At 43.6% G+C, this 21557-nt stretch overlaps 1 protein-coding gene across 2 annotated transcripts in view; it reads left to right on the top strand.

Moving 5' to 3' along the window:
* PIGT (phosphatidylinositol glycan anchor biosynthesis class T) overlaps positions 1–19077 on the top strand; it is a 50616-nt gene extending 31539 nt beyond the window's left edge. The window contains exons 13-16 of one of the 2 annotated variants that reach the window (XR_010119381.1): positions 1578–4314; positions 5925–6104; positions 17917–18034; positions 18629–19077. The gene's annotated coding sequence lies outside the window, so the exon portion shown is untranslated. The remainder of the gene's footprint in view (positions 1–1577; positions 4315–5924; positions 6105–17916; positions 18035–18628) is intronic. The other variant, XR_010119382.1, reaches the window with a different exon arrangement.
* Positions 19078–21557: the final 2480 nt, after the last annotated feature.

Raw genomic sequence — 21557 nt, 5'->3', positions numbered from 1 at the left:
CTTAGGCTTTGTAAAAGAGATGGGAAACCACAGGAACATCATGATCTGATTCAAATTGTCACAGGATCCCTCTGGCTGCGGTGTGGAGAGTGGCCTGTAGGAGACAAAGGGTGGAGACAGAGGGCCAGTGAGTAGGCTACTGCACCAGTCCAGGCAAACACTGAAGGCCTGTGTATATGTGTTGTTGCCTTGGTCTGTCTCAGGTCTCCTGAATAGTAAGAATGCTTTTCTCTGTCGAAGATGATTCTGTTCTTTACATAAGTAATTAAATGTCTTTCCTTTGTTGTTTCCTGATACCTAAATGCAGTAATATATGCTCATGATAGAAAACTTGGAAAATAAAGAAAAGCATTAAACAAGTAAAGATTTCCAACTCCTACAACTCAAAGAAAACAGATAAATCATTCTACTTTAGAGGTCTAAATGTACAGGAACTCATTGATTTGCTCATCAAAAGGTGAAGAGGGAAGAGTAGCAGCCCCAGGTAGAGCTACCCAGCGGTCAAGGCTGCCCTCAGGAACCACAGCCTTCCCTTTCCTAATGATTTCTACTCTGTGGCACCCACTCTTCCCTCCTCAGGGCTCTGGTGTTACCCTCCTTCTGGGTGTCCATCAAATCTGCTGTCAGCAAAAGATCCAGCTCATTCATCCAGCCCCAAGAGACAGGGCTTCACCTCAGGACAAGGGTGAGATGAATGAAGTCTTGGACACAGAATTTAAGAAGTCAAAAAACTCAGCCATCAAGATAAATCATATTCAAATGCAATGGTGTAAAAAGTTAAAATTAATTTTAAAAATCCATGAACAAAATATAAACATTTAAAATAAAGACAGGGTCCAACCTTGCACCTGCACAGTCCTGCCTTGCCCTCCGCACCCTAACCCAGCCCCGCTCAGCCCAAGAGCTTTGGATCTGAATACGAGTCGTTCCAGACTTCAAGGTCAAGTTAAAGTGTTAATCATCTACCAGAATGCGATTTCTAGCTTCAAAAAGAAAACCAAGAAAACAACTTCCACATCAATGCAAAGGTTTCCTCATTTCACCAGGTTTTTTTTTTCCCCTCTGTTTACTTGATGGTTTACTAAAGAGGTGAAGAAGTCTGTGGCTGAACACATTGAATAATTGCAGAGACTTAAATTCTTAAATATTCAGCAAGATATTTTACCATTTTTTTTTTTTAGATGAAGTCTCACTCTGTTGCCCAGGCTGTAGTGCAGTAGCGTGATCTCGGCTCACTGCAACCTCCGCCTCCCAGGTTCAAGCAATTCTCCTGCCTCAGCCTCCCAAGTAGCTGGGACTACAGACATATGCCACCACACCTGGTTAATTTTTGTATTTTTAGTAGAGGCAGGGTTTCTCCACGTTGGTCAGGCTGGTCTCGAACTCCTGACCTCAGGTGATCCACCCACCTCGGCCTCCCAAAGTGTTGGGATTACAGGTGTGAGTCACCACGCTTGGCCATGTCAGTTGTTTCTGCTGCTTGCTGTGTAGACTGCTGTGATGACCATCCTCTTATTGACCCTCCTGTGTCTCTGGAGCCCCGCCACCTGCCTTCTACCTGGAGCCTTCCTTCCCAGGTCCTTCTTCAACACCAGCTCCAGGATCTGCAAGACCTTTGGATATGGCCACTGCAGAAGGAAGGAGAACCACTTCCTGGAGAAGCAGGAGTGAGCCAGGATCTGCCACAGGAGACAGCCAGGACCCCAGGGCGTGGGGTAAGGCGAGGAGCAGGTCCGGAGGGAAGATCTGAGGCAAAGAGGTAGAGTTCACAGGTCCTACACCCCTCGCACCTACACAGTGTTCCTTTTCTGATGCTGAGGCTCTCGCTGCCTTCCGAGGAGAAAGTGGCAATGTGTCCTGTGAAACCACAGACTTAACACATCTTCCAAAAGCCAGCTTGGCAGGAGGTCACTGCTAGAAGCACCTCTGAAATAATCTGAGCCGTCTTACCTTTTCCCCTTTTTCAGATGGGAACACTGAGGCAGCCACCCTGCAGAGTGAGTCTGCAGTGCTCCTGAGCCACCACCCCCCAGGCTTGGCAAACTCACTGCCTTCTTGTCTGTCACCTTGACTGCAGGGAGGACCATAGGTGCTCATTTCTGGGAGGGTCTAGGATCTGCCAGCTGCACAGTGTCCCAAGTCAAGGGCTTCAGCAATGACAATGAACAAATTCTTTTCTCTTTGCAGAGAGCCTGTCACCTGTGCTGCCTTGAGATGCTGACGTCCGAGGATGCGCCAGACAGGGCCTGTGGCTGCTTTCTGAAATAGTGCAGCACCTTCTCTGCTTCCTCCTCAACCCTCTCCTTCACAGCAGAACCCAGGCTCCTTCCTCTCCCCACGGGCTTGTTTCAGCACTGTATTTGATAAACTGAGCACCACAAGAATACGAACCACATTCCTTTGTTTTTTCATCATGTTATACCCAGCACTTAGCACAGTGCCTGGCACAAAGGAGACAGTCTGTAAATATTTGCATAATGAATGAATACACGAGGGCACGAGCACATCTCCTTTGCCCAGGACAGATGACAGGCTGAGGGTTTGAATCCAGGACTCTCTCACCCTAGCTCTCATTCTCACTGCATCCTCACCTTCATCCTCTACCCCCCACCCCCTCGCCGGGTTCTTTGGGGATGGCAGGGGTGGAGTTTCTGGCATCCAGTTCTGAGCATCAGCTCTGCCAAGTAGTGGTGGCGGGGGGGTTTTCATGAAAGAATCCCCCTCGCTGGCTGTGATGTTGGACATTTTTCCTTGTCTGTGTAGTTTCAGGCTTTGTCTCTCTGGCCTTATACAATATTTAAAAACATTCATTTTCCAGTTAAACAAACTGGATTGGATCCTGTTGTTTGCAACTAAGAACCTTAATATTGGGTGATCTTCCCAATATTTTGCAGAACAGCAGCATCACCACTTTTCTTGGCTTCAGACTGGGCCCTACCAGTTGTAAGAAGAAAACCCATTACAACACCTACCTCTTAATGGCCACTGTAAGCTACACAAAAACCTGGGTGATGTTTCAACATTAAAGCCTTTTTTTTTTTTTTTTTTTTTCACTTTTGGGCCAGGTCAGATTCAGGGGTAGGTTGTTCTCCTGGACTCTCTGAAGGAGAAGGGAAGGAGCATGAGGGTCAATTGTCTGCTTATCCAAGAAATCCCCTTCCCTGAAGTTGTGTGTGTGTGTATGTGTCTGTGTATCTGTGTGTGTGTGTTGTGGGGTGGTGGTGGTGGTTTGTTATTTCAGTTACAGCAATAACAACTACCCATTTAGTGGACACCGGCCACGTACCAGGCTCCATGCTTAGCCTTTTACACGCATTATTTCATTTAATTCCAAAGAATCCTGTGAAGGAGGGTGCATTATTGTCCCCAGTTTACAGAGGGGGATATGGAGGCATGGTGATGTCACGTAACTGCCATATTGTTTTCCTGGGGCAACTAGAACAAAGGACTACAGACTGACTGGTTTAAACAACTGCAATTTACCCTCTTAAATTCTGGAGGCCAGAAGTGTGAGATCAGGGTGTCCACAGGGCTGCGTTCCCTCTGAAGAAGCTGGGGAAAGATCTGTTCCAGGCCCCTCTCCTGGCTTCTGGAAACTCCTTGACTTGTGGTCGCATAAATCCAATCTTCACATAGTGTTCTCCCATCTGTCCCCTTTTTAAGGACACCAGTCGTATTGGATTAGGGCCCACACTGATGACCTCATCTTAACTTGATTACCTCTGTAAAGAGCCCATCTCCAAATAAGGTCACATTTGGAGGGACCTGGGGGTTACGACTCCAAGTAGCTTTTTTGGGAGGACAGAGTTCAACCCATAACAGCTGATGAATGGCAGAACCCAGGCATATGTGACAGACCCAAAGGCTTTGTCCTTTGGGAGGAAGATTGTGTAAATTAAGAGCCCAGACTTTCCAGCCAGGCTATAAGAGTCCTAATTCTGGGTTTGTCTTAATTTGGGAATTTGGGGATCTAAGAAGCAGCTTATTAGGTAAGGTGGGCATGGGGGTGAGAAAGGGTGAGGCATCAAGCCCCCCATCATTGTTTGTGACTGAGCTTAATTCCATTGGGAATGCTGGGAGCAGGGCCAGACAATTCCTCACAGCAGCTATCACCCCCTTTCCCTAGGAGAGCAAGTGTTTATGCACCAATGGAGCTATTCAGGCACCAGTCTCCATATGGACTGAGGGTTTCCGGCTGATCTGGGCCTGGGCCCTCCTTGTGTGGCTTCCAAGGAAGCCCTGAGGCAAAGAGATGCAGACACTAGCATTTGGAAATCAGCCGGCAGCACCGAAGGAGTCATGTCCGGGGTAAGGGTAGGGCACATATCTTCTGCCACACTCTGTATGTGGCTTTGAACAAGTGATTTAACTTGTATGTGTACTCTGTACCTGTCTTCTCCCTGTTTGGGGTTATTGTGAAGCTAAGTGAATTAACACATGCTGAGCCCTTGGACCATGTAATGACTGCAACTTAAACATTAACTATGATTATTATTGACTAAATGATACTGCCCCCTACTGGAAAATGAGTGACCCGGACATCACTTAGAAACACTAGTGCTGGACGGCATTTGGGAGGGAATCTGAACCAAATTCCTCATTTCACAGATGAGGAATTCAGACCTAACAAAGGGAAGTATCTTGCCCAATGTCACCCAGCTAACATATATGATCATTATAACAGACAACCCAGGCAGCCTCATTCACTCTCGTGTGTGTATATATGTATATAATTATATACATATATAAAACAGACATGTATATAACATATATGTATATAATATATGTATTTTATATATTTACACATATTATTTCTATTAATATATAATTACATATACACATGTGTGTATATGCACATATGTATATATAATTACATACATATGCATATAATATATATTATACATACACATACACATGTATATAATTATATACATATATGTGCATATATACACACACGTATGTATAACTAGTGTTTGTAAGTGATATCCGGGCCACTCATTTTTCAGTAGGGAATAATATATACATATATGTGCACATATATACATAATATATGTGTTTTTAGAGACTGGGTCTTGCCCTGTCACTCAGGCTGGAATGCAGTGGTGCAATCATTGCTCATTGTAACCTTGAACTCCTGGCCTCAAGCAATCCTCCTGTCTCAGCTTCCCCAGTAGCTGGAACTACAGGTATGTGCCACCATGCTCAGCTAATTTTTTAACTTTTTGTAGAAACAGCTCTCTCCATGCTGCTCAGGCTGGTTTGGAACTCCTGGCCTCGAGCAATCCTCTGGCCTCGGCCTCCCAAAGTGCTGGGATTACAGGCATGAGCCACCAGGCCTCACTCCCAAATATTAAGCACCTGTTTTGTGATAGGCACCAGGAAAACAATAATGACCAAAGCGGTAGCCTCCAAATTTGTTTGATCCCTCACACCACCCATATCAGTAAAAGGTTTTTTTTTTTGTTTGTTTGTTTGTTTGTTTTGCTTTGGAGACAGAGGACTGACTCTGTCACCTAGGCTGGAGTGCAGTGGCGTGATCTCAGCTCACTGCAACCTCCGTCTCCCAGGTTCAAGCAATTCTCCTGTCCAGCCTCCCGAGTAGCTGGGATTACAGGCGTTTGCCTGGCTAATTTTTGTATTTTTAGTAGAGACGGGGTTTCACCACGTTGGCCAGGCTGGTCTCGAACTCCTGACCCCAAGTAATCTTCCCGCCTTGGCCTCCCAAAGTTTTGGGATTACAGGCATGAGCCACTGTGCCCAGCCCAGTAAAAGGTTTTTGAGCGTGCAGTTCCCGTATTTATAAGTATATGCATATTGTTGTACTAATATGTACATTATAAGTATTCAATAATATAAATTTTAATAAAGTATAGGCTAGAAATGAATATAATGGAGTTTCTAAATATTTTCTTTCTGTACCACAGTGCACCCCACTTAGGAGTTGGCTGGACCAGAACAGGGGAGGCAGAGGAATAGTTTCAGCAGCACAAACACTGCGGGAGCCCAGGTGGAGGCCCTTAATCTCACCTGAAGAGGTCAAGGCTGGCGTCGCAGAGGAGGCAGCGCTCATCCTGGATTTTGAAAGATGAAATGAATTTTATCAGGTAGAAAGAGGAAAACATAAGCTTTTGGGCATGGCAAGGATGTGGACATTAGAAAAAGGATTCTAATTTCCTTTACCTCCCACCTCTCTGAAAGGAGTATTTGTATTGGTTTCCAAGTAGCTGTTCTGCATCATAGGAGACCCCAACTTATTCCTCAAAGTTCACCCAACCCTGAATATAGGTGAACCTGGAGTGCCCTCCGTGGGTAGAAGGGGAAGAGGAGTTACCTAGGAGAGATGGGAGAACCACCTCATTTGCATGAGAGTCATGCCCTTCTCCCCTGTAGCCTGAGTTTCCTGCTTCCCTCTGCTCCACCCAGCTCATCAGGAGAGAGCCCACTACCTTTCTTACCTCTAAGAAACAGACCCATGGGGGAGTGGCATAGGTGTGTGCATGTTGGGATGGGAGAGGGATTTGGTGCTGGAAGAAGAAAAGTTGGGAAAGGCTTCTGAATAATGAAAACCCAGAATTTCATAGAAGTTAGCTCATTAATCAGCCTTAGCTTTCATACTTTCTCCAATGGGAAGCTCACCTCCTCTTGGCAGCAGGTTCCAGCTGACAGCACTCATTATTAGAAGAGCACTCTTGTTTCCCATTAAACTAGTGTATGGGCCAGGCATGGTGGTTCATGCCTATAATCCCAGCAGTGAGGCAGGTGGATTGCTTGAACCCAGGAGTTCAAGAACAGCCTGGGCAACATGTTGAAACACTATCTCTACAAAAAATACAAAAATCAGCTGGGCGTGGTGGCATGTACCTGTAGTCCCAGCTACTCAGAGGCTGAGGTAGGAGGATCACCTGATTCTGGGAGGTGAAGATTGCAGTGAGCCGTGATTGTGCCACTGTACTCCAGCGTGAGCGACAGAGTAAAATCCTGTCTCAAAAAAAGAAAAAAAAGAAACAAATATGTGTCCCCTTTGCCCCTGGCCCTGCATTTCCACATGGGTCCTGACTACTCTCAAGAAGCCCACTAACCAGGTCAGCTGTCTTTGTACTAAGACAGTTCTGCAGAGATTGAGAAATGGTAATCAAAGTACTTCCACCTCCCACAAAGTGTATTTTTGGTTCTTGTGCAACGTTTTGCTAAGTCCTCTCCATGAGCTTTCAGACTCTTAGGATTCATAGTTAAGAGAATCTCTCTTTTTAAATCTCCCTACGATTTCTGCAGAGGCTGCCAGATGGTAGCCCCCCTTGTGAGGTGCCCCTCACTGGGGATGGGGAGAGAGGCAACTGTAGGAAGAGGAGGGTGCTCAGTAGGGTAAGAGCTCCTGAGTCACCCCCCTGCCTTGCCTCCCCCAGTTAAGCAAGAGCTGTGGCAATGGTAATTCAGAAATAGAAAAGAGGATGGCTGAGAGGAGGGGGTAGGAGGTAGGTGGTGGGCAGGGGTCCAAGGCTTATGAAGGTATTTCTGAGGATGCACCACTCTTCAAGTTCATTATTAGACCTCCCAGCTGCAAGGCATCATGGGAGCAATCTGTTTGGAATCCAGTGGGTTCCCAGCCAAAGATAGGTGCTCTCCAGCTCCTCCAGGTGGAGCCCCTTTGACAATGCATTCACACACCTGCCTCCAAGAAGATGGGGGCTGGAGGGACCTTTGGAGAGCAAAATCTAACTGCCTCGCTGCAGATGAGAAAACTGAGGCATAGAGTGCTGGAATAGCAGGGATTGTTAAACAAGTGAGGACGTAGACTCGGCGTTAGATAGAGCTAGTTCTCATTCACTGCCTTGTGGTCTTGCATATGTTTCTCAACTTCTCTGAACTTCAGTTTTCTTATTGATAAAATATGGATGGTGACAATACCTGTCAATATCTCCAGCCAGAGACCACTAGGAATACCCCTCTTCCTAGCTGAACCAGAAGTCGAACAACGTGCGTTTATTACTCACTAAGGTTAAGGAGAATACAGACCTGGGTGATCACACAGTGACATCTCATCAAGGGGATGTTAGAAAGGACTTCTAGGACTCAGGCTTGTGTTAGTTGATTTGGGGGACGGTTTAAAGAAGCAGGCTTTGCATCAGATACTGTCAGGAAGTGCAGCAGTTCTATGACTCGGTATCTTAATAAATCTTAGCTGTAAGAAGGGATGACTGGATGGAGGTTAGAGCTGTAAGAAGAGCAGCAGTTGGTAAAGAAGCAGCCGATGTTCATATTAGCCAGGGGAGAGGGCTGCTTGATTATTTTTGTGGCTTGCTCATGTTTTGTCTGTGTTCAAACATGATTACAGCTTAGGCAGTTTTGGTTTTGATCTGTCATGGGCAGAGCATGGCCTTGTCTGACATTGATGTTTTGCAAAGTTGTTCATGTTCAGCAGGAGAACATCAAGGCCCAGCTGAGTGTCAGGACAGCTCCTGGAAGTCAGGTCTGCTCTTTTTTCTTTTTTCTTCTCTCTCTCTCTTTCTTTCAAGACAGGGTCTTGCTCTGTCACCCAGGCTGGAGTGCAATGGCGTGATCTCGACTCACTGTCACCTCCACCTCCTGGCTTCAAGCGATTCTCATGCCTTAGTCTCCCGAGTAGCTGGGATTACAGGTGCATGCCACCACGCCTGGCTAATTTTTGTATTTTTAGTAGAGATGGGGTTTTACCATGTTGGCCAGACTGATCTCAACCTTCTGACCTCAGGTTCAGGTGATCTGCCTGCTTTGGGCTCCCAAAGTGCTGGGATTACAGGCGTGAGTCAGCCTCTGCTTTTTTTCTCATGTTGATCTCATAGAATCATAGTGATAATTAAATGCTATGATATTTGTGAAATTCCTTGTACAAGTATCTGGCAGAATAACTTCTCGATAAATAGTGCTTGGATGATAAAAGTAATTGTAATAATATTCATTAGTAATAATAATGAATAAGTTTATAATGGAAAAGAGCTTGGTACTTATTTATTTATTTATATTTTATTTATTTATTTATTTTTTGAGACGGAGTCTCGCTCTGTTGCCCAGGCTGGAATACAGTGGCTGGATCTCGGCTCACTGCAAGCTCTGCCTCCCAGGTTCATGCCATTCTCCTGCCTCAGCCTCCTGAGTAGCTGGGACTACAGGTGCCCGCCACCACACCCGGCTAATTTTTTGTATTTTTAGTAGAGACAGGGTTTCACCATGTTAGCCAGGATGGTCTCGATCTCCTGACCTCATGATCCGCCCGCCTCAGCCTCCTGAAGTGCTGGGATTACAGGCGCGAGCCAAGGAGCTTGGTACTAATTAGAGGGGTTAGGCTTTAGTGGCTATTACTATGTGACTATTTAGTAGATACTACTGTGTGACCATAAGCAAGTCACTTCACTTTTCTGAGCCAGTTTCCTTCCCTGTAAAATATGGGAAAAAGCTTGATGTGGTGGCTCACGCCTGTAATCCCAGCACTTTGGGAGGCCGAGGTGGGTGGATCCCTGGAGGCCAGGAGTTCCAGACCAGCATGACCAACATAGAAAAACCCCATCTCTGCGGGATATCTAGGCAAAGATGTTGAGTAGACACTGATTTATCCATGCACTCATTCAGCACACGTTTCTTAGAAAGGGTATTTGGTGATTGAAAGTGCAGACCAGACTCCATGGATTCAAATCTGACTCCGCCAGTTTACTGGTTGTGTGGGCAAGTCGCTTCACTTCTCTGTCATTATTGATGCATCTGTAAAATGCGGTTGGTAATAACAGCTCCTGCCTCTTTGGTTGTTACTGAGGGAGGGGAGGTTAATACATGTATAGACTTTGGAATAGTGCCTGCACTCAGGAAGGACTCAATAGCCACGCTATGGTTGAGTGCCGACTGTATGTGCTGGGCACTGTTCTAGGTGCTGGGTCACAGGAGTGAAGGCAGCACACAAGCTCCCCACCCTCCTGGAGCTGACATTTCAGCTGGAGAGAATAATAATTGAGTGAGATAAGTTTCAGGTGGTGATAACTACTATGAAGAAAAGAATTCAGGGAGGGAGGGATAGCATTGGGAAAAATACCTAATGTAAATGACGGGTTGATGGGTGCAGTGGGCCAGCAGGGCCCATGTATACCTAAGTAATGAGCCTGCACGTTGTGCACATGTACCCTAGAACTTAAAGTATAATTTAAAAAAAGAAAGAAAATAACCCAGAGTACAGGGTGAAGAGGGGCCAGTTTAGGCAGGATGGCTCTGAGTGGAGTGAAGGAAGGAGCCGTGTAGGCCTCTGGTGGATGCAGAAGAAAGAATGAATGCATGGCCGGGCGCGGTGGCTCACGCCTGTAATCCCAGCACTTTGGGAGGCCGAGGCGGGCGGATCACGAGGTCAGGAGATCGAGACCATCCTGGCTAACACGGTGAAACCCCGTCTCTACTAAAAATACAAAAAATTAGCCGGGCGAGGTGGCGGGCGCTTGTAATCCCAGCTACTCGGGAGGCTGAGGCAGGAGAATGGCGTGAACCCCAGGGGGCGGAGCCTGCAGTGAGCCGAGATCGCGCCACTGCACTCCAGCCTGGGCGACAGTGAGACTCCTTCTCAAAAAAAAAAAAAAAAAAAAAAAAGAACGAATGCAAAAGTCCTAAGGCAGGAACAAACTCCTCCTGCATGACAGAAAAAGATAGGCAGGGGCTTGATCACAGCCATGACAAGGTATTTAGATTGTAATTCCCGGTACAGTGAAAACCACAGAAGGGCTTGGAGCACGAAAATAACGTGATCCGATTTATTTTTTAAAAGGTCACCAGCTGCCATGAAGAGAACGTAACACACCAACAATGGAGAGAGGTCTGGAATGGGCAGAGATCTGAGATTTTTCACTCAGTTGGAAAATGGTACAGCAGGAGTGGCTGACATGGCCCAGGGGTTGTATGTAGAATCACAATGATAGGAAAAGGGCAGTTCTGCTCTTGCCTTACCGCGTGATCCTGGAGAGTGTCACCTGTCCCTCAGGTTCTCGTTTACAACAGAAGGTGGCGCCAGGTGTGATAATTCAAGCATCCCTTTTAACACTCATGTAATCATGTAATGCTGCCAATAAACACTGCCCCAAGGATCTGTTTTACAGTTATGCTCCTTAGAAGCGTTTATGAAGCATTTCACACGAATTCTTCTAGTACTTGCTATGAATGCAGCCTGCCCCTGCAGGGCCTGTGCTATGCTGCCTGAACTTGGGATGCCAATTCAGCCACTGTTTTCTCCTCTGTAAGGTGGGGATGACAAAATCTGCTCTGCCCACTTCTCAGGAATGCATGAAGTATGACATTAGAGAAACCCTGGCAAAGAGGTTTTCTTTTTGAGAGGGTGGCATGGAGAAGGGGTTTCTTTCTTTTTTTTTTTTTTTTTTTTAGTTATTTTACATCAGGGACTTTTTTTTTTTTTTTTTTTTTTTGAGTCAAGAGTCTCGCTCCATCACTCAGGCTGGAGTGCAGTAGCGTGATCATAGTTCACTGCATCCTCGACCTCCTGGGCTCAAGCATCCTCCCACCTCAGCCTCCTGAGTAGCTGGAACTACTGGCACACGTCACCGTGGCTGGCTAATTTTAAAAAACTTTTTGGAGAGACAAGTTATGTTGCTCAGGCTGGTCTCGAACTCCTGGGCTCAAGCGATCCTCCACCTTGGCCCCTTGCCTGATTCTTTTGGAACTTTCTTCCTTGTGTGTAAATTTAGGTGTGTTACCTAAATTATTACTATTTGATTTTTCAGGTTTAAGACTTACCACTATGGAAAACGAGGACTTGGCTTTCTTTTCCATCTGCCTCCATGACTTTTACAAACCCTTTCTATAACTCATCCTCCCAGTGGAGTTATACTATAATGTTAATCAGATCAATATTCGATATTCAGGTTTAAATCCAGGTTCCCATTCCTGGACTTTTCCCCATACCTGTTGAGACGACACTACATACGGCTTTCTTCAAAAACTAGAAGCATCTGGGAAATGGAGAATTCTAGCGTTGCTTCTCCTTCTTAGGGAGATGGTGTTATGGATAACAGAGAATTAATAGCACAAGCTTTGGTTTCAGAGGAACTAGAGTGTAATTCCTGGCTTTGCTGGTCCTGGCTGCAAGACTCAAGCCAATTGCTTTCTCTGCCAACTTTGATTTCTTCACCTATAAAGAGGTGTGAAGTTGTGGCTGGGCATGGTGGCTCACGTCTGTAATCCTAGAACTTTGGGAGGTCAAGCTGGGTGGATCACCTAAGGTCAGGAGTTTGAGACCAGCCTGATGAATACAGTGAAACCCCATCTCTACTAAAAAAAATACAAAAATTAGCCAGGTGTGGTGGTGTGCACCTGTAGTCCCAGCTATTTGGGAGGCTGAGACAGGAGAATTGCTTGAACCCCAGCCTGGGTGACAGAACAGAACAAGACTCTGTCTCAAAAAACAAAACAAAACAAAACAAAACAAAGAGGTGTGAGGTTGCATGTAAGCTTCTTAGGTACGTGCCTGAAACAGAGTAAATAATCAATTAAAATGAGCTCTTATATTCCACCCCCATCCTGCAAAGGAAATAACTTTTATTGAGAGATTACTCAGTCAGCACATAATACCGCCTTATTTCTTCTTCCACCACACTCCCTCCATTTTCCCATGCTACAGAGGAAAACAGGGCATTCAGAGTGACTCAGCGACCTGCTGAGGTCACACAGCAATAAGAGTAGGGGAGCAGTGCTGTGCACCTGTAATCCCAGCTACTCAGGAAGCTGAGGTGGGAAGATTCCTTGAGCCCGGGAGGCAGAGGTTGCAGTGAGCTGAGATTGCGCTACTGCACTCCAGCCTGGGTGACAGAGCAAGATCCTGTCTCACAAAGGAAAAAGAACAGTAGGGGCAGGATTCCCACTGAGGATCTGCTCATCTGACTTCTGGAACAAAGAAGTGGACGATAAAAGAAGTGGAGCTCAAGGCCCCTGCCTTATGGCCCAGAAACTCTTTCTTGGACTGGGCTGGGGACTGGCATGTCCTAGCTGGCTGGACCTCACAGGGCACACATGGGAGAGACTCAGCATCTGGAAACTAGGGTGTTACTCCCTACTCCTCTTACCTTGAGCTAGCTCTCCAGTGGGTTTCGAGCTTCAGTGCACAATACATACATGATCTGAAAAGCCTCAAGCTGCAAATCTGGTTTAAAGAGGTCCTGTGTGAGTTGTGTCTCCAGAAACTTGGCAGAAATGAAGTCTTTCTGGAGGAATCTACCTTTGAGTCTCAAAGAATTCCCACAAGATAAAGTTCTAAGGCACCTGAGCTCACAGTCAAAAATTACAAAATAAAAGGGGAGCAAGGCCTGGTGAGAGTCAACTGAAATGACAGAGAATGCAACAAAACCCACACAGCCTAAGATTTCCAAGGATAGAAAAACAAGCATATCAAACAAGTATGTTAAATATATTGTTCAGGGATGAACACATATGTGGTTAAACTGTAAAGCAAAGAACTGATAAGCATAAATTTTAAGTTGTTTTGCTCTAAGGGGGAAGGAAAGAGAAATGACATTATAGGAACACAGAAAGATTCACAGATCATATTAATATCCTGACAGCAAGTGCTCATACATCCACCACCCACATTAATTTCACAAGTGTTTGCTCTGTTGTTATTCTTTGTATTTTCAACATGTCTTATAAATATTATTTTGCTGTCTACGGTTTCATAAACACAATAAAAATATAGCTTGGGGCTGGTTCATTCTGATTGCTTGCATGCATGAGTCCACCTTCCCCCTAACCATCAGACTTCTTATGTTGGGTAAATATATGGTTGCACAATTTTTTCCTCCTTTTTCTAAGCTGGGTGGAGAATGTCTTCCCCACGTTTCCAGTAATTTCAGATGTTGCTTTCTCTGCCCATAGTTTCCTTAGGCAGAGGGAATAAATCCCCCTGCTGGCTGCCTAGAACACTTTTTTAAAAACCAATCTCTTATCAGAACTGCCTGTTTCCTCGTCCGTCTCCCCTACTGGGCCACTGGGCCTCAAGCGATCCTCCCGCCTCAGCCTCCCAAACTGCTGGGATTACAGTCATAAGCCAGTGCACCCAGTCCCAGATTTTGTTTTTCTAATACCGTTCCACTAGTTCTATTAATAGCTAAAATGTAAACACTGAAAACTCATTTGAAACTAAAGAGGGGAAAAGCAAGTAAAAGAGGTTTTTAAAAATTAAACTATCATGGAAACTGGTTTACCCACAATTTTGGTCCATAGCCTGCATTGGATTACCTATTGGGGAAAACATAGTTTAGCCATGTAAACAGGTTCCAATTTGTCAAAAATAGAATTTAGATTCAACCATCTTTTGTAAACTGGTAAGTTTGTGTTGCTGTCTCATGGCTAGAGTTCCAAGGTAAAAAAGATAGGGCCTTTGTGCATGTACCCATGTGTTTTGTTTTTTTTTTTTTTTTTTTTTTGAGATGGAGTCTCGCTCTGTCACCCAGGCTGCAGTACAGTGGCACAATCTTGGCTCACTGCAAGCTCCACCTCCTGGGTTCACGCCATTCTCCTGCCTCAGCCTCCTGAGTAGCTGGGACTACAGGCGCCCGCCACCACACCTGGCTAATTTTTTTGTATTTTTAGTAGAGACGGGGTTTCACCGTGTTAGCCAGGATGGTCTAAATCTCCTGACCTCATAATCTGCCCTCCTCGGCCTCCCAAAGTGCCGGGATTACAGGCGTGAGCCACCATGCCCGGCCACATGTACCCATGTGTTTAACTGAAGGTTCTTACCTAGGTGAACAGGCTATTAAAATGGTTAACAAAGAAATAACTTGAAATGATGACTAGTTTTGTCTAATATCTCAGTTCTCATAGTCATCTAGATAAACTCCTAAAAATAAATACAGTAAATATAAATGGGATAAATGCTTGAAGGTAAACTTTTTGTTTAGTTTAAAAATCTGACAATTATTTAAAATTGGACAATTATTTAAAATTGGACATAGATGTCATTGGACATCTGGGTGATGTCCAATTAAGAAAGGGTTATGATATGGGGAAACATTTCTAAGAATTGTGGAGTTGTTCTCATCTATAAAATGCTTCTGTCTAAGTACAAAGCCCTAGTTGATAACTCTTTCTTTCAACTTTAATGTCAGCTCCTGTAATTATTTTTTCCCTTCAGTTCTAATCACTGTTGTGGCCTGATGCTAAAACATTTTATTTCAAAGGTCTAGAAAATCAATGATTTTCTCCAGGATAACTTGATTCTGTACTCAGACTCAGTTCAGCATTGCTTGCATCCCAGTTTTTTGCTAAAATTTAAGGTTACTAAGAATAAAAATTCTAGCTAATATATAATCGCTTTTTTTTTTCAGAGCAGGTGTGGAAGTTTATTTTTAAAGGTTTTTAAACAGTAAAGAAAGGAAAACACACTTGGAAGAGCCCCGAGTGGGCACCAAGGTCAAGTGCCTATAATTTTGTATATAAAAAATGTGCCAAAGATGATGTTCCTTTTTCTCCCCCAAGATGGAGTCTTGCTCTGTCATGCAGTCTGGAGTGGAGAGGCATGATCTCGGCTCACTGCAACCTCCACCTCCCAGGTTCAAGAGATTCTCCTGTCTCAGCCTCCTGAGTAACTGGGATTACAGGTGCCCACCACCACGCCTGGCTAATTTTTGTATTTTTAGTAAAGATGAGGTTTCACCATGTTGGCCACGCTGGTCTCGAATTCCTTACCTTGTGATCCACCTGCCTCGGCCTCCTAAAGTGCTGGGATTACAGGTGTGAGCCACCAAGCCCAACCAGATGTGTCTTTTTTTAAAAAAGGAATTATAAGAAAGACATAAAATATGTTCTTTTTTGAAAAAAATAAATGTCTAATTCAGAGGTTATTTAAAGGTTATTTATAAAACAAGATAGGAACCAGTAAGTAGGAGAGAGAGATGTGAAGAAAGTTATGAATATGAAGGTGAATTTTTGGTAAAAATGTTATAAAGAAAGGAGAATAATTTTGTATGAGAAAGGATCTTGTATGGCAAATTTTTGTCCTAAAGTGAAATGACTGGTTAAAAAAGAGAAAGTATTAGGCAAATCAGAAAGTCCAAGTTGCAAATGGTCTGTGTAAGTCATGATAATGTTCATGAAAGGGAGTTTATGAAAGGAATTTTGTACATGATTATGTTGGCTATAATTAAAGGGAAATTATTTATGATAGTCTCTCTAATAATTGAGCTTTAATATTAAAAGTACAATACTGCAAAACTAAAAAGTATTGGTTAAAAGAAGCTTTTCTTAAAATATTAATTTGCTCTTAATAATATTAAAAGAGGTTTTGACTTTTAATTCCATAACCTGTTTATTTTTGAAAACTTCTCAGATTTATACCTCAGAGGTTCAACTTTTGCTGTGTCTTGCTGCTTTCAACTTTTTCTTCCCTTTCAGCCTGAGTTGATAACTTTTTTCCTCAACTTTTTCATAAGCTCCTGTAACTTTTTTTACTCCAGGTCTAAATGCTATTACGGCCTGGTGCTAAAATATTTTATTTTGAAGGCCTAGAAAAGCAATGTTTTTATCCAGGATAATTTCATTCTGTAACTCTTGGCTTTTCTTGAGATGTCTGAATTGTTCCATGTAACCAGGAAACTTCTAGTTTCTAGTTTCCTCTATAATATAACTTATGTTCATAACCCTGGCCATGTTCTTCCTGTGTCTGATTAATTCAAATACCCTTTGCATTAGGTTTGACTTCCAGGTTATCTAAATGGGTTTCCCATAAGGAAAAGCAATCACACTACAGAAGGTTTTTCTTTGCCTTTTGGTGACTGGCCTAAGAAATAAAGATTTTACTTTTTTTTTTTTTGAGACAGAGTCTTGCTCTGTCACCCAGGCTAGAGTGTAGTGGCATGATCTTGGCTCACTGTAGCCTCCACCCACTAAGTTCAAGTGATTCTCCTGCCTCAGCCTCACGAGTAGCTGGGATTACAAGCTTGCGCCACCACGCCTGGCTAATTTTTGTATTTTTAGTAGAGATGAGGTTTCACCATGTTGGCCAGGCTGGTCTCGAACTCCTGAACTCAGGTGGTCCGCCTGCCTCGGCCTCCCAAAGTGCTGAGATTACAGGCGTGAGCCACCGCGCCTGGCTGATTTTAAATTTTTATTAAGATAATTCTTATGACGGAAAAACGAAGCAGGCAAGAAAAGGAAAAAAGAAGAGAATTCCTGTGTTGTCTTTATTAGGTTTTTCATTACTTAGGAAAACTGAGCTTTACAAGGGATAAGGTTTTTATACCCATGTAACTTTTTTGTTGCTGCTTTTGCTTTTACAGTCTTTTAATTATCACTCTTTGGTTAAATGAACGACTATATTTCACAATGACCTGTGATTCTGTTTTGATCAAATGTTTTGAGGCTTTAACATCTTTAATAAATGTCCTCAAAATCAAAATCCTAAATTAAGTCTCTGACTTAAGACTTATTACTGGGGACTTGTCAAAGCTATACACATTAATTTTTGCAAGGTTTTACAGCTTCTGATCAGGCTATGAACTCTAGTATCACCACCTCCATTCCCATTAAAAGGGTCCTTATCAGGTGCTGTTAGCTACTTTGTGCTTTTAAGTTACAGGGCTTTGACTCCTGAGTACAAATATCTCATTTAAAGAAGGCACCAACTTCTGCCGATATCTGACACCAAACTCACGTTAACCAAAGCCTTGCTTTCAGACTCAGGAGAAGGTGACAATCAAAGTAAACTGCTTTCATAAGACACAGGGCCAGGACTGTATTCAAAGATTCACTTGATAATTTTGCCTCTATCTGAATCCTTGATAGTAAATAATTTAAATATTTAGCTACCTGTGAGCTTCCTTTTTCTGTCATTCTCAGAACTAGGCAACACTTATGACCTTTGTATTTGAAACGTTGCTAATTCTTTATGTTTTGTTTTATCTCCAGAATTTGAAAACTATTCAATCCCACTAGGTAGATCTGTTTTCCACCGCCAACAGACTGCTGCTAAAGCTATCCAATATCAAGCACCATGCCTCTAGGCCCGGGGACCATTGCAGAAGAGGTGAGCGTCTGAGATTGTAAGAGGCAGTTTCAAGGGATAAAATTAATTCAGATGCTCCAAACCAAAGACAGGCACAAGGATGCCTAAATAGGGAATGGCTCAATACATAACACTTATAGATAAGTCGATTTCGTAATCTTGCATTTTGGCTTAGGTTTTTTTGCTCTTACCTTGTTTAAAAGGTTTTAAGGGTTAATGAATGCCTGCCCACCTCCATTTCCATCTGGCCTAGAATGTTTAATTGACTATAAGTTGTTGGACTCAAGCATCTTAGCCATTGGGGACCCACTGAGGGACGTGATGGACTGGGCTGCTATTAACTAATCCAGAATCCAAAATAGAGATCATAAGACAGACAGAATGGACTCTGTGGCAATAAAGTACCAAATTATAAACAGGACCAAAGGCCATGCCAAGCAAAGGTTAAGTCACACCCCTTCACACTTCAAGAATAAGCTATATTCTACCTGCTGCAAGATTTTTCTTTTTTTTCTAGTAGTAGAACAAGCACTAGCCTTGAGATTGGCAATACTAAAACAATTAGAGCTCATCTAATTCATAGACACTAACTGACCCCCTCTTCCATAACTACAGCTTTGATTGGACAAGAGACTGACTTCAATAACTTTCTCCTGATAAGAAAACCACTGACCACGGGATGGTTCTGGCTGGTTTACAGAGATTACGCACTTGCATGCCTCTGTGTCCTGAAAAGACCTTTCAATATGTAGGGCCTGACTGTAATACATTTAAATGTTGTCTCCATCTCAGAGTGAACCTGGGTCTTATATTACATGCATGTTTGTTCAATACGCATGTGTCAAGAGCACCTTCATGAATGTTCATGGTCTTCCTGTAACCTGTTGAATATGTATGTTTAGCCAAGCTGTTCAGCATAAAGCTCCTACCCCACCCCCTCCTCTTTCAAAGTGTCTATTTCCCATCTTTGCCAGAGACATGCTTCCAGCCTGCGAGATGACCACCTGCCAGGCTGTAACCCTTTACAAAAAATAAAGTTTCCTCTCCTTTTCTAAATTTCTAAATTGCGTGTGTGTGTGTGTGTTTAGGTAACACTGTGCAGTCTATCTCTTTCCCTATGTGAAGCACAAGAACTTTATTGTCATTGTGTTTACTTGTCACTTTATAAGATGACAAGCTCCTAGAGGGTGGCGCCTCTGTTTGGCAGTGTATGGGTATGCAGTAGGTACTCACAAACGCTGGTTAGACACCTGCAGCCTTGTACTAAGGACCAGGCTTGGCAAACGTCAGTGTTTGAGGGAGTCTGATTTGAGAGTCTAGAAGTTGAGAATCATGGCAGGAGATGGACTCTGCTATTCAGCTACTGTGAATCAACCTTAGTCCCTGTTCTTGGGGGAGACCACAGGCCAATGGAAAAAACAGAGATGTAACTGTAATTGCTGGTAGCGTTATGAGTAACTCTGTTGGGTAGGCCATTTGGTAGGAGGCAGAGAGCTGGAGGCAAGGCCTGTGTACTTGCAGAGAACATTGTTAGCAGGACTGGCCTAAGGGCACCTTTCTCCATTCATCAGAAAGGATCAAAGCTGCTGCTAGCAGAGGAAAAGGGAGCTGGGCCAGCCCTGGCTGTAACCCTTTACAAGAAATAAAGCTGTGAGAGAACCTGTGGAATCATTTTCAGCTCAGAACACAGAGCACTATTTTTACTCTCTCTTATGGGTGGAATTGTGTCCCCTCAAATTCATATGTTGAAATCCAGTACCTTGGAATGTGGCCTTATTTGGAGATAGAGTCTAAATAAGCAATCAAGTTGAAATGAGGTTATAGGGTGATCCCTAATCAAATATAACTGATGCACTCAGAGAGACTATCTTATTTTATGTATTTTTAAAAATTTTTTTAATTTAAATCATTTTTGGAGAGCAGGGGTTTTTTTGTTACATGAATAAGTTATTTGGTGGTAATTTCTGAGATTTTTGGAGCACCCATCACCCGAGCAGTGTACACTGTACCCAATGTGTAGTCTTTTATCCCTCACCTCCTTGCCCCTTCCCCCCAAGTCCCTGAGTCCATTATATCATTCTTATACCTTTGTATTATCTTAGCTTAGCTCCCACTTATAAGTAAGAACATACGATATTTGGTTTTCCATTCCTAAATTACTTCACTTAGAATAATAGTCTCTAACTCCATCCAGGTTGCTGCAAATGCCATTATTTTGTTCCTTTTTATGGCTGAGTCATATTACATTGCGTATATATACCACATATTTTCTTTATCCACTCATTGGTCAATGGGCATTTAGGCTGGTTCCATACTTTCGCAATTGCTAGTTGTGCTGCCTTAAACGTGTGTGTCCAAGTGTCTCAGAAAAAGAGAAAATTTAAAGAGACACACATAGAGGCAGAAAATTGTGGGAAGATGAAGGCAGAAATCGGGGTGATGCTCCTACAAGCTAAGGAACAGCAAGGATTGCCAGAGAAACTTCCAGAAGCTAAGGGAGGGGCATGGAACAGATTCTTCATCACAGCCCTCAGGAGTCACCCATCCTGCTGACACTCTAATCTTGGACTTCTGACCCCTCAAACTGTGAGAGAATAAATTTCTGTTGTCTAAGCCACCCAGTTGGTGGTATTTTGTTACAGAAATACTAGGATTGCTTTGCAAAATATTCTCTCTTAATCTATGTTGAGCTAATGAGGCAAGAAATATCTTCATGTTGTAAATAAAAAAAACTGAGGCTTAGAGAGGTTAAATAACTTGCCCAGGGTCTCAGAACTAGGAAGTGACAGAATTGGGACTCAAACGATGTCTTCTTGACTCCAAATCTCAGGCACTTACCAGTTCTTATGGGATGGGTAGTAGGGGCAATTTGACAAATAATGAAACTACTTTTTTGTTTCTTCTTCACGTCTGTTACAGATTGATTTCTGTGGGTTAACCTCAGTAATTTACAGCCTATTCTAATTCTGTATAGTCTCCCCACAGGTCCAACAGGGTTATAAAGAACCTCACCAACAATCTTCGCCTGCTGCAGTTACCTATTGCTGCATGGCAGCAAAGCATCCTAAAGCTGGTGTAAAATAGCAATCATTTCATTAGACTCATGGATTCTATGGGTCAGAATTTTAAACAGGACACAAACATGAGAATGGTTCATTTCTGTTCCATGATGCCTCAGGCCTCAGCTAGGGAGACTCAAACAGCTGGGGTGACTCGATGACTGGGAGCTGGATCAGCTGGTGCCTTCTTCATTCACATGGCTAGCACCTGGGATGGGATGACTGAAAGCCTGGGCTCAGCTGGGATTGCTAACCGTAGCGCCTACATGTGGCCTCTCTATGTGCCTTGGGCTTCCTTATGACAAGGCAGTCTCAGGATAGTCAGGCTTCTTCCATGGCAGCTCAGGGCTCCAAGAGCTAGTGTTTCAGTTAAAAGGGTAGAAACTGCACCATCATTTATGATCTAGCCTTGGAAACCATATAGCATTACATCTACTAGACTTTCTTGGTTGAAGCAATCACAGACCTACTCAGAGTCAAGGAAT

This window comes from Symphalangus syndactylus, chromosome 24 (genome assembly GCF_028878055.3).
Source record: "Symphalangus syndactylus isolate Jambi chromosome 24, NHGRI_mSymSyn1-v2.1_pri, whole genome shotgun sequence".
Lineage (NCBI taxonomy): Eukaryota > Metazoa > Chordata > Mammalia > Primates > Hylobatidae > Symphalangus > Symphalangus syndactylus.
Note: the sequence above shows the minus strand (reverse complement) of the source record. Positions and strands in the feature narration are given on the sequence as shown.